The sequence below is a fragment of the Lissotriton helveticus genome, chromosome 1_1 (assembly GCF_964261635.1).
Source record: "Lissotriton helveticus chromosome 1_1, aLisHel1.1, whole genome shotgun sequence".
NCBI classification, from domain to species: domain Eukaryota; kingdom Metazoa; phylum Chordata; class Amphibia; order Caudata; family Salamandridae; genus Lissotriton; species Lissotriton helveticus.
This window is the reverse complement of record NC_136057.1, coordinates 1,554,015,496-1,554,028,021: the sequence shown is the minus strand read 5'-3', so window position 1 is coordinate 1,554,028,021 and position 12,526 is coordinate 1,554,015,496.

Genomic DNA, 12,526 nt, shown 5'->3' with positions numbered 1-12,526 from the left:
AAAGTATAAAAAGTTCGGTAAGAAAATCATTTTGATGACGTTACATCTACCTATTAGGGTGAGATGTAGATTGTGTAATTTACTAAGGTTTCTCGTAGTCTGTTTCAGAAGTGGATCCATATTGATTTTTACTAGTTGGTCTAGGTTAGAGGTTATATTAACACCCAGATATGTGGCATTCCCAACTATTCTTTCATCTCTATAGTTTGTATTTTTATTGATAATTATCTGTGTTTTGGCCTGATTTAATTTGTACCCTGAGATTTCTCCAAAGCGCATAGCTTCTTCTTCCATCATTTTGACTGATACACTGGGGTTACTTGTAGTGATCGTGATGTCATCAGCGTATGCTAGAGTTTTGGTATTTCCATTTGGTGTTTTAATAGGTAATATGCTCTGACTGGTCTCCAGTTTTGCGGATAAATGGATCTATAAATATCGCAAACAGTGGGGAACACAGACACCCCTGTCTCGTTCCTCTAGTCACGTCGATCTTGCCAGATATTCCGCCGTTTATCATTACTACGGCTTCAGGGTTGTGGTATAAACTACGGATGGCATTGATAAATTGATCGCCAATTCCACTCTTTGACATGCTGTGGGAGAGATGGCATTGGACGGAGGCATCTCTGTCTAGCTTTATTCTCTTTTTTTCTCCTTTTCTCCTTTTCCTTTCTTTAGATAGTGGTAGCCACCCCCCTTATCGCCTTGGGTTCCATGTCATTGCACCCCAGCATAGGGAGATGGTGGGGGTAGTTAGGGTCACAAAGGGAGGGGTGAGGGGCTTCACGCGTGTGTGGGGATCCCTAGACAGGCAGGGTTCCAAGGGCAAAGGGGCCCATGGGCTGGTTGGGGTGGGTGTTTTACGAATGCGTTGGGAGGGGAGGGTGGCAGGGGCATGGGTTGTGGATTAATGTGTAGCACATGTTCAAAAAAGTTTAAAGATGTATGCAAGTTTAATCTTTTTTTTCTGTGATCAGATAGTGTTTATTGTGAAAATAAAATGATTAGTAAAATGCTGCAGGTAGAGTCTTGCATGGGTTTAATAATAGACTTAAGAGATGACCTATGATGGCTTGGTTTAGATCTTTTCAAGCTGATGTTGTATTTTTACAAGAGACTCATTATAAGGAGGGTGCCACTGTAGATAAAGCCTCTGGCTTTATTCAACATGCATTTATATCCCTCCTCTGGTGCAGCTGTTAGAGGGGTTGCTATCTTAGTAGCTAAGAAACGTCAATGCAAAATCTTGATGGTCCATAAAGATCATAGTGCCAGGTAGCTTTGGGTTCAGATGAAGATTTCAGACTAACTTTTAACCTTTGCGAGCTACTATGGACCTATTGAAGTCTCTCCAGTATCCCTACAGTCCGTGTATGATTTTGCAACAACTCAATCTGGGTATCTTGTACTGGGGGGATTTTAACTTGTTGATTAACCCAGGCATAGATTGCTCTCGGACCAATAAGAAACAAACTAAAACTCTTTGCATTAATGCGAAAGCCTCCATAATCAGCAATGGAGATATTATAGGTACAATCTCTACAATCTCTAACCTATAAAGGCTGTCTGCTTTCTCCAGTCTTATTTTCTCTGTTTATTGAGCCTCTGGCATGTGCTGTTCGGCAGGATGACACTATAACCACTCCCTTGCCGCGTTTGGCAAAACTTAAACTCTTTGCCGATGACACGGCGCTCTATCTAGCAGCAGATAGAGACAATTTAACAAGAGCCTTGGATAAAATTGGGGAGTTTATTAATATTGGAGGACACAAAATCAATCATTCTAAATCAGCGGTGCTTCTATTTAACAGCACGGCTGATATTTTGACCCTCGCAATGCAGGAACATTATATTGCAGCCAAGCCAATAAGGTATCCTGAGATTTTTGTTGACAACCAGATGTAAAGATTTATACCCATTAAACTTTAGCTTTACTTTTAACAAAACAAAAAATCTGCTTAAACAGTTGGAAAATCTCCCTATTTCAATAATGGGGTGTATCGCCCTTATTAAAAAAAATATTCTTCAATTTTTTTTTCTTTTTTCTACTTTAATGATTAATATTCCCAAATCTTTTTTTTACTACGTTCAGTCTGAATTTTGACGTTTTATCTGGTCTGCACAAAAACTGAGAAGAAAATAACAGATTCCTCAATTAAAAGTAGTGGACGGGAGCTTAGCTTTACCAGATGTACAGCTATGATATTATGCCTCAATTCTTAATTGGCTTAATTAAAACAACACAGAGTAGCTGATAGATGCCAATTTCTTTCTTACATTTATCCTGAAGGAATCAGAGATCAGCTTTGCGCCCCTTTTATGCTTACCCACACTTCCAAAAAAAACAAGCTATAAGACCCCAAGGGTGATTACTTAGCTTTTTCAGAAAATATGGGGTATTTTTGATATTCCGTGGCTCCATCCACTGAGGAAATTAAAGGAATGCATTCCGTTGGGGCTACAGTGGTCAGCTCAAAATTGTGATCAGTGGGCAAAACTGGAGTTCTTTACTCTTCAGGATTTCTACAGGAATGAAGGGCTTCTTTCCTGGTAACAGATACTTAATAGTTGGACCAATTTAAGCAGTCTCTTGTTATTTAGCTACGCACAGGTTAAGCAGTTCTACGCAGGCCAAACTTTTAAAAAGGTTGTCCAGGCGCTCTTCTGGTGAATGCTCTTTTTATATCTAAAATTAAAGGTACAGGCAACTGGTTTAAATTATTCAAATCAGTGGAAAATAAACCGGTGATCTTGGATCTTCTGGAGAAGATCAACTGGACTACTGGCTGCACTTTTACCTTGCAACTATGGCAGAATTATAATAATATGAGCAGCAAAACAGTCAGGGCTGCTAATCTGAGAAGGATGGCATGGGTCAGTAAATGGATGATCTACTACACTCCGAATCTGCTCCATAAAATGTTCCCCTCTGTGGATCCCAGGTGCTTTAGATGTGGGCTGGTAGTGGGGGATTGGTTCCATGTTGGGTTTACATGCTGTCTCCTGGGAAACATTTGGCAGGAATTTTTTTCTGAAATGAGTAAGAAACTGCAAACTACTCTTCTTCCTAGCCCTTCTACCACCCTTTTTGGCATAGTAGAAACAAGTGAAGATTTGACTGTAGGTCAACTTCAATTTACTTTTATTGCAACTTTAATTGCCAGATCACTTATCTTAGCTAACTGGAAATCCAAGGTGGTCCTGACAATCTATCAATGGATTTTAAAAATGCAGAGTCTTTAACCAAGAATCTGTATATGCTAAAAGGGTAGGTACCTTCACCAAACTGGAAAGAATTTGGTGGTTTGGGAATTGAATTTTTCTTCCACCTATTATTTCATCAAGTATTATCCTATCATAATTCAGGAGTTTTTTACATCTGAACTTGTTTCTATGTATTTTCCTCTCCATCATGTTTTTTCTTGTGCAATAATTGTGTATGAAATGTCTGGATGATGGTTTTTCTGTCTCAAAATGGATTATGAACTATGAGTATTGTATATGAGCAATGAGAGCTAGGCAGGTTGCTTTTTGTATTTTATATTTTATATTCTACACCTATGCTACAAATGTTTTTTTTTAAATAACTTTATGATTTTTTTCCCTAGACCTTTGATATCCTAATGTTAGAAAAAGAGTTCATTTGGATCGAAATTGATTCTGATTACCCCCAACCATGGTGTTATGTTTTAAATTCAAAGTTTGTGCTTCTCCAGACAAAACACTCCTAAACTATCCTGCCCACCAGTATGTATGACATGTGACTCCTACATCTTGTAGTCCTCTGTCTTATGTAAGATTTCCTATACACTGATTTACACACCGATGATTGATTGTCTCTGTGAAGTGTGCGTGATGTAAAGTGCTCTCACACCCTACACTGGTATGAGTAGTGGTGGCGCTATAAGAAGTAATTAAATGCATCTGAGAGAGAGTGGTTATGCTTCATTTAGTTTAATATTATTATGCATGATTAATAAAAACTGTTGCATGCACGTCTCATTAACAAATTCATTTGCGTGATACAAAGCAAAATATAAAATAATTAAAAGCATAAAAAAATGCAACATAATAAAATTCACATTAGGGCTTTTACAGCGCATCAGGTTTAAAGTGCTGTGCTTCAAGAGGTAGACTAACAGGAGCCTTGTCAAGTGAAGCAGCAATAGACAAACAGTAAAATAAACAGCCCAGTTAAGTTGCTATTAAGTGTCCACTTGCAGTGTGCATTTAAGTCTCTCTGCCACTGTGTCAAATAATTTTGTCATTCAGCAGTTTAGCTGTGTTTCCGCTGGATTAAAACACAGAGAGAGCGTTTATGGAGAATTGAAGGGCACGGATAAAGGGTGGTAGTGAGGGAATCTGTGGCGGAGGTCGTCATTTGGGGTCATCAACAAACATTATCGCGCTGGGTGCCACCCGTGCTAAAGTTGGCCCTGCTCATGTATGAAAATAAACACATTTCAGATATTAATTTATGCCATGTCGTAATTCATCTTAGAGAAAAAAAGTGAAAGGCAACTACTGCATATGGTGCACTTCACCCGTTCATGTCCCTACAATGGCTACCTGAGGATAGACCTTGCGCGTTCAAAGCAATCTGCAGATTTCATCACACCATTAAGGGCTCTGGACCCCATTCAATAAACAAAATCCCTTCCACCAATCCAAGACCCTTCGATCTACGTGACTGCAGTTTTTTGGTTCAATAATTTTTTATTAAGAGAATGAACACAGAGTTAAAACAGAACATAACTCAGAGCATATATAAGAAGTAAATGGAAGATATTATAATCTGTAAGATCACGAATAATAAAGAAAGTATTTAATGCAAATATTATAATGAAATACAAAAATACAAGAAGAGATAGGTAATAAGGATAAGAAATCATAACATTGTAATAAAATACAATTTAATATAGAAAGAAAAGAGAAAGAAGAAAGAAAAGAAACAGTAGAAGAGAAGAGGGGAAAGAGGAAAAGAAGAAAGAGAGAAAAACAAGTTACGTGACCGCACTTCTATATGACGTTTCTTGCAATAAATCATGCATTAGAAGAAACACCTCCTTAGTCCGAATGGCAATGATATGCAACACATGTCCGGTGAAAATAAGTGTAATTTGCAACGATCTTGAATTCCAGTGAGTTCTGTAATCTTGGCTCCTCCTGTGTTCAGGTAAGCATATACGCAAATGCAGCTAATCTTATGTTAGTTCTCAATATTTTTTAAGCACAGTGAACGTCTCCAAACCTCATATATCTCACCCAACATATCATACAAGGCAAAGCTACAACCAAAAGGCTGTTTAACACAGCATTCTGAAAGGATGTCCAAGATCTCGATGGAAACCCTAAAGTTTGGCGACCCGGCCATGCAGAATGAAGCGCTATATAAGGGCTTCAATACGAGGCAATAAAAGAAATACTTATCTGATCTATTCCGTTGAGTTTTCAGAAGGGTAATGTGGAAATAAATAGATATATAGAGTGAGAATGAACATAAGTTACATAGATTTGTATATAAATAAGGGTTATCTCTGTGTGATACAAACTTTAGGTAATTGGCCACCATTTTATGGTATGCCATTAAGCACTTTATCCTTAGCTGAATGCGTTTTTCGAAATTGGCCTATTTTAACGTTAAAAGGAATTGTAATTTTAATGGGTTTTATGGCTTACACCAGTCATAACTTACATGATGTATGAAACAAACTGTTCAGGCTTCCTGTCACATAAGGTTGCTAACCAAATAAGACAGATAGTGGAGGAAGAGAGGGAGGAAGCATAGGGAGGAGCGGTGGAGAGGAAAGTGTGGCAGGCAACTGTAAAGGTATTTGTACCAAGCGAATCATTTAAGTGTGAAGAAATCCTTTCTATATTCCAAGCATTCAAGTGCGAATTTGAAAAATGACCAGCTGTATCAAGGAATACCCAAAACACACACTTTCCTTCTGCAGTACAACAGCTCCAGTCAGGTTATTCTGCCATGGCGTGGCTACAGCGGATCAGATACAGGGCATACAGGGAGAGAAGCGCGTGACCTTTGGGGATCATACAGAGGGAACAGAGAAGTTGTCTACTAAAGAGAATTCCAGATAGGCTTACAGCCTCTTGATGAATAGTGCAGGACGCCTCAGCAAAGGAACAGAAGACTAAAAAAAGAGCTATGCATGCATATCTTGTTAGCTTTTCACACAGCCTTTGAAAGTCTCCTGTTAATTTACACCATGCTGGCGAATGTTGCTCTAAAAATAATGGCAGCCATCCTCTGACCTAGAATAAAGTTGCTCTTACTTGCTGGATTTAACCGATGGACCAGAACTGTCTGGTTTCGGAACTGAACCGGACGTCTGCTTTGTGCTGACAAGCTTTTCGGAAGTGTGTCCCAGATGCAGTATTTATCAGTTTATCCTTTAATAGTCGACTGCGCTGCAGAAGTCATTCAACTTTTCAAAACAAAGTTATAACATCTTGAAATAAGAGTTCTAGAAGTGTATACAGTTTCAGTAAGAAAAACAAATGTGCAAGAATTGCCTCTATGTATTTTCGATGGAAAGTACATTTATTGCAAGGACTTATTAATAAGTGGTCACTGATTTCGCAAGGAGACAGAAAAGGCCGAATTTGCTAATGTAGTTGGAAAAAACTTTAGTCCAATTTCTAAATGGTGCTTCTAGTCGAAGCAGGGGAAGGCGAAGCCAGACCCAATGGAAGCCCAGGACAAACTCCGCACGGTGGCGGGAAGCCCTCCCCCTCCAAAGGGCAAGAGCCCGTGAAGGAGAGACGACCAGGATTGGTCTCCCCAGGGTGGTAGACGGCCACCCCAATAATGGGGCGCAATAGTACGCCGTGAGGTGGTTTAAGAAGGGGGCGAAAGGCCACTCTATGCACATACTCCCCCCTTGCTGAAGAAAGGATTCAAGCACATGGTCACTGGTGTATGTCAGATTGGAGTAGGAATAGTAAACTTTACCCCTCCACTATCCAACGTTTTCTCCACTTTTGTACAGACTGGAGTGGAAATAGTACATTTTACCCCTCCTGAGTTTAATCCTTTCCTTACTGTTTCAAAGACTGGACTGGGAATAGTACATTTTACCCCTCCACAATCCAACACTTTTCCTACTTTTTAACCTTCCGGTGTGGGAATAATAATTTGTACCACTCCTGCGTCCAACACTTTCCCTACATTTGGACCGACTGGAGGGGAAATAGGAAATGCTACCCCTCCTGAGTACAACGCTTTCCCTAATGTTGGACAGACTCGAGTGGGAATAGTAAATCTTACCCCTCCTTTGTCCAAGGATTTCCTTACTGTTGCAGATATTTGAGTGGGAATCGTATATGTATTATTTCTACAATTGTATAGTTTTGATTAGATTGTTTAGATTTATATTATTATGCTGTTTCTGTGTATTTAATGTTATATTATTTTTATTTATTAATCTTTGTGATATGTACAGTATTTGTTGTAAAATTACATTTTTATTTTGTTTCCTTTTTCATCTGTGACTAAATTGGTATTTTTTTTTTTAAATTGTTGCTGTTTAATTGTTACAGTTTGTAATTTATTGAGAACTTGAAATGGCGTATCCTGTTTAGGGAACTGCTCAGAACAAGGACAAACTACAATACGGAAGATGCTTACAACATGGAGAAAGCTAATAGGGGTAGTAGATTTCAGGAACGACATTACCCCAATTGGGTTCTCAACAAACCTATAACCAAGGCCAGTAAAGTAAGAGAGCTCTTAGCTCTACAGACCATAAAGCTGGAGAAAATGAAGACAATTCTAATAACACCAGGGTTATACTTGCCTACAATAACAACTCACAGGAAACACATTAAATCCTGACCAAGAACTGGGGTATCCTAACCAGTGATCCCGTCATTGGTCACACCCTGAATGTGAGACTGAGGGTTACTTACAGAAGGGGGCGAGCTTGTGTCATATTACAGTGCATGGTGATATCACATTAAAACATCATTCGAACAAACATAATCTTCAGGACTTTTTTCCATGTGGCAATTGCAAGGCATCCCACAGTAGCTACATGAAACAAGAATATAATACTTCCAGGAACAATAGAAACATCAGGCAGTTTTTGATTTGCAGTTCCAATTCTGTTGTGTATATTTTTGAATGCCCATGTAATCTTCCCTGCGTGGGCAGCACAGATTTCATGATGAAAAAAAGAATATTGGAACATACGTGGGCAATAAACAAAAAGGATATTCATTACCCCATTGCAAGATATTTCGAACAGTTTCATTTATCTAACAGTTCCCTTCTCAGATATTTTGTGGTAGAACAGGTACATGGCAACCCAAGAAGTGACATCTGGGTACTTAAGTTACACAAAAAGGAATCCAAATAGATTTTGGAACTAGAATCAAAATCCCTAGGCGGACACAACCAAGATTGGTAGTTGAGTATACACTTACATGACTAATATGTGACCCAAGGTTGCAGGATGTATACAGTCAATATTGTATGCTGATCATAAGAAAGTTCCAATGCTCATCAGCACTAATTTCTTGCCTTCTGTATTTCACTTTGTATTGATATACAATCAGATTTCATTTTAACCGATGTATGGATCTGTGGTTTTGCTTGAGTTACCTACAGCTCTTGAGGTAACATGTTTATGTTTGATTTTAATATGAATTGAATTTTCCATTTTATTTATTTTTCCAGGAGGAAAGGAAGGGAACCCCCTATAAATGGAGTCACTGGGCACTGGGTTTCCTACCCTTTTTTTTCAAGATCACAATTGCAATGTGTGCTAGGCATCCCAGAGATGAGTTCTTATCATGTTGTGTGTCAATTCAACGCTTTTGATTCTTTAATTTTATAATTTCATTTTGATATTTCTGACGTCTTTGGACATTTTGGGCTATTCTATTTGTTATGGTTTATGGTTTTTGGAAGCAATTTTGTACCCTGTGCATAACCATTGATGTCATCATGATTCCTGAATTGTTTTGTGTTATTAAATCAGAAGTCATCTTTGAATATATATCTTATATCTAGACAAGTTATCAATGCATTTGTTTACAGTACATCTATTTAGAATGTATTCCCACTATGGATTCCATGGGGGTACAACTTTATTTAGTAGTGTGTATCCAGTTCTCCTTATATAACCATTTGGGTACCAACACATGTCTTTGTACTAGAAGATACAGGAAAAAGGGGTTTTGGTTTGGGGTGTAGTGTAGTTCCTATATTCCCAACAGGCTCTGCGCATTGGAATAATATGTACTATAGATTAGATGTAGGACTGAGGTCGACTAGGTCTCTATCGAATATAGTAAACTTAATAGTGAGTGCCAGCTAGCTCAGAGGTCACTAGAAATGTTCTCGAATTCACAAGAAGGGATTAGTTTATGACAACCGCATAAACATGACAACTTTGTTTCCCACGAATAAGAAATATATCTCTCAGAGTAGATAAGTATTTCACTCAGTCAATGGTGCATGCTTCATTTCGACAGTGTTGTAGAGAAATAGAGACGGTCGCTTTCAATAAACAGGTTATTAAACAGACTTCTTTCTCATACAAGAGAAGTGAACTGCTACAATCGTTATGCAGACTGCAAAGTATAATGCGTACAGCGAGAATAGTATTATGAAATAATACTGTAAGAGCATTGTATGGTTTCTAAGCAATATAAAAATACATAGATAAAAACCAGGCTAAAACACTCAACTGGTGCTTCTAAAATATGCCTACCCTAATGTACCTAACCTAAGTCTAGTACAAGGGAAGAAGTAAGTATTGTGTAGCATAGGTTTAGTTTTTCTTTGCCAAGAATCTACCAAAGTTTTCTCTAGGTTCTAATCAGCTCCATACCTTGTTTTAGAATGAAGGAGGTCTGGTATCTCTGTCTCGGGACTCGATTTCCCAACACCCCGCAAGAGGAGCCTGGAAACACTGGAGCTGGATTCTCGGCAGGAGATGGGCAGCCTCTCGATCAGTGTGTCAGCTGGATAGTCGGCTTCCTTCGGCACTTGCTGTAGCGAGCTGCGTCGGGCAAGTAGATAGTCGAACTTCTCGGAGCTCTAAACGCCACACAACAAGGACATACCTCCCAACTTTCACCTCTCTTATTTTCCTTCTTCCAATGTGGATCACATACATATATATATATATATATATATATATATATATATATATATATATTACCTACTGGCGGTCGCCAGTAGGTATATATAGTTAGGATTTTTTCTCTATGGGTTTTTTGAAAATTCTATGTCTAATAACTTTGGCGTTTGTGGACGGAATTGGCTGAAATTTTCAGGAAAATGGCACATTTGGTTTCTGAGCAGCCCCTAAAAATTTTGGGGGGGTTCGTCAAGGGGGGGCCGAGAAAAAAGGGGGGTCCCAAAACACGTTTTTCCCATGTTAATTTCCATAGGGCGGTTGGCCTCACTTTTAGCTCGAACGGCTGAATGGATTTGCACGAAACTTGGCAAAATTGTAGGGACTGGTAGCCCGATGTGCCTTTTGTAGGTCTCAATATATGTGCTCCAGTGGATTTTGAGAAATTAACGTTTAAAAAAAGATATATATCTGTAACAGCGGACCTGGCAGCGGCCCAGGACGCGTACTTTTCGCGCAACGGAGCTTTGTGAAGCGAAGCTGATTGGTTCTCCGGCGTCTGTCAACATTCCAAACAGTCCGTAGCGGCCGCCATCTTGTCTCTCGGTAGGATCGAGAGACAAGAGGAGGCCAAAGCGAAGGGGCAAATGACCATAAGGGGGAATAGTAGATCCTCGGTGACCCCCTACGTTTGATGTGGAGGTTTTAAAAGGGCCCCGCGGGGCAAAAAAAAAAATAATAATAATAATCGAACGGCTGAATGGATTTGCATGAAACTTGGCAAAATATTAGGGACTGGTAGCCCGATGTGCCTTTGCTAGGTCTCAATATATGTGCTTCAGTGGATTTTGAGAAATTAACGTTCAAAAAAAGATATATATCTGTAACAGCGCACCGCTTCGCGTACTTTTCGCGTTACGGAGCTTTGCGAAGCGAAGCTGATTGGCTCTCCGGTGTCTGTAAACATTCCAAACAGTACGTAGCGGCCGCCATCTGGTCTCTCGGTAGGATCGAGAGACAAGAGGAGGCCAAAGCGAAGGGGCAAATGACCATAAGGGGGCATAGTAGATCCTCGCTGACCCCCTAGGTTTGATGTGGAGGTTTTAAAAGGGCCCCGCGGGGCAAAAAAAATAAATAATAATAATAATCGAACGGCTGAATGGATTTGCACGAAACTTGGTAAAATATTAGGGACTGGTAGCCCGATGTGCCTTTGCTATGTCTCAATATATGTGCTTCAGTGCATTTTGAGAAATTAACGTTCAAAAACAAGATATATATCTGTAACAGCGCTCCGCTTCGCGGAGATAAAATTATATCTGTATTACCTAGCTGTTGCTAACACCAGTTAGCGACGGCTAGTAGGAGATAGCGACCATCTTGGGTCCCACTTTGCATGTGAGTGATATTTATCACTAATGACATGCAAAGTGGGCATGCCAAGATGTTAGCGACTGGAAACAGTCGCTAACATCGCTATCTCCTAGGGACTGGTAGCCCGATGTGCCTTTGCTATGTCTCAATATATGTGCTTCAGTGCATTTTGAGAAATTAACGTTCAAAAACAAGATATATATCTGTAACAGCGCTCCGCTTCGCGGAGATAAAATTATATCTGTATTACCTAGCTGTTGCTAACACCAGTTAGCGACGGCTAGTAGGAGATAGCGACCATCTTGGGTCCCACTTTGCATGTGAGTGATATTTATCACTAATGACATGCAAAGTGGGCATGCCAAGATGTTAGCGACTGGAAACAGTCGCTAACATCGCTATCTCCTATTATCAACTTTTGGAAATATTCGAGATAAGCGCGAATATCTCCAAAAAGTAACAGCTGCCCTGAGCAGTTCTTAGCCATGTTATCCAATGGGAGGTGGATAACATGGCTAAGAGCATTAGCTCGGTAATGCATGAATATCGCTGAGTTTTCAGCGATATTAATGCATTGCGGTCGTTTTTTATCGTATTTGCGATAAACCTTGATAATAGCAAGGTTTATCTGCGATAATTTCTGACGGTAAAAAAATCTTTGCAATGCATCGTTAGGGATAAATATCGCTTAACTTTGGTAATATGCCCCAACGTCTGTTAACGTTCGATTCGAAGGAAATCAGGAATTGTTGAAAAACATTGTGTGCGCCATCTTGTCTTTTTTCAAATGCCACACTTTTGTCGTGCACGGCAGCCATTTTAGATGCCTTGACCAGACCCACTCTGTGCACGCTGTCGATCCTTAGCATGGCTCCCCACCCTCGCAAGCATCTCACCCAGGCAGTGGTCACCCCCGCTCTCTGTCTTATGCATGGGTAATAAACCTCCCCCCATCTGCGCTGCTCTTCCCTGAGAATCACACCCTGTGCCCGCCCGACACCTCCCTTTCGCCCTATTCACTACCGCACCCTCTGACACTCCTT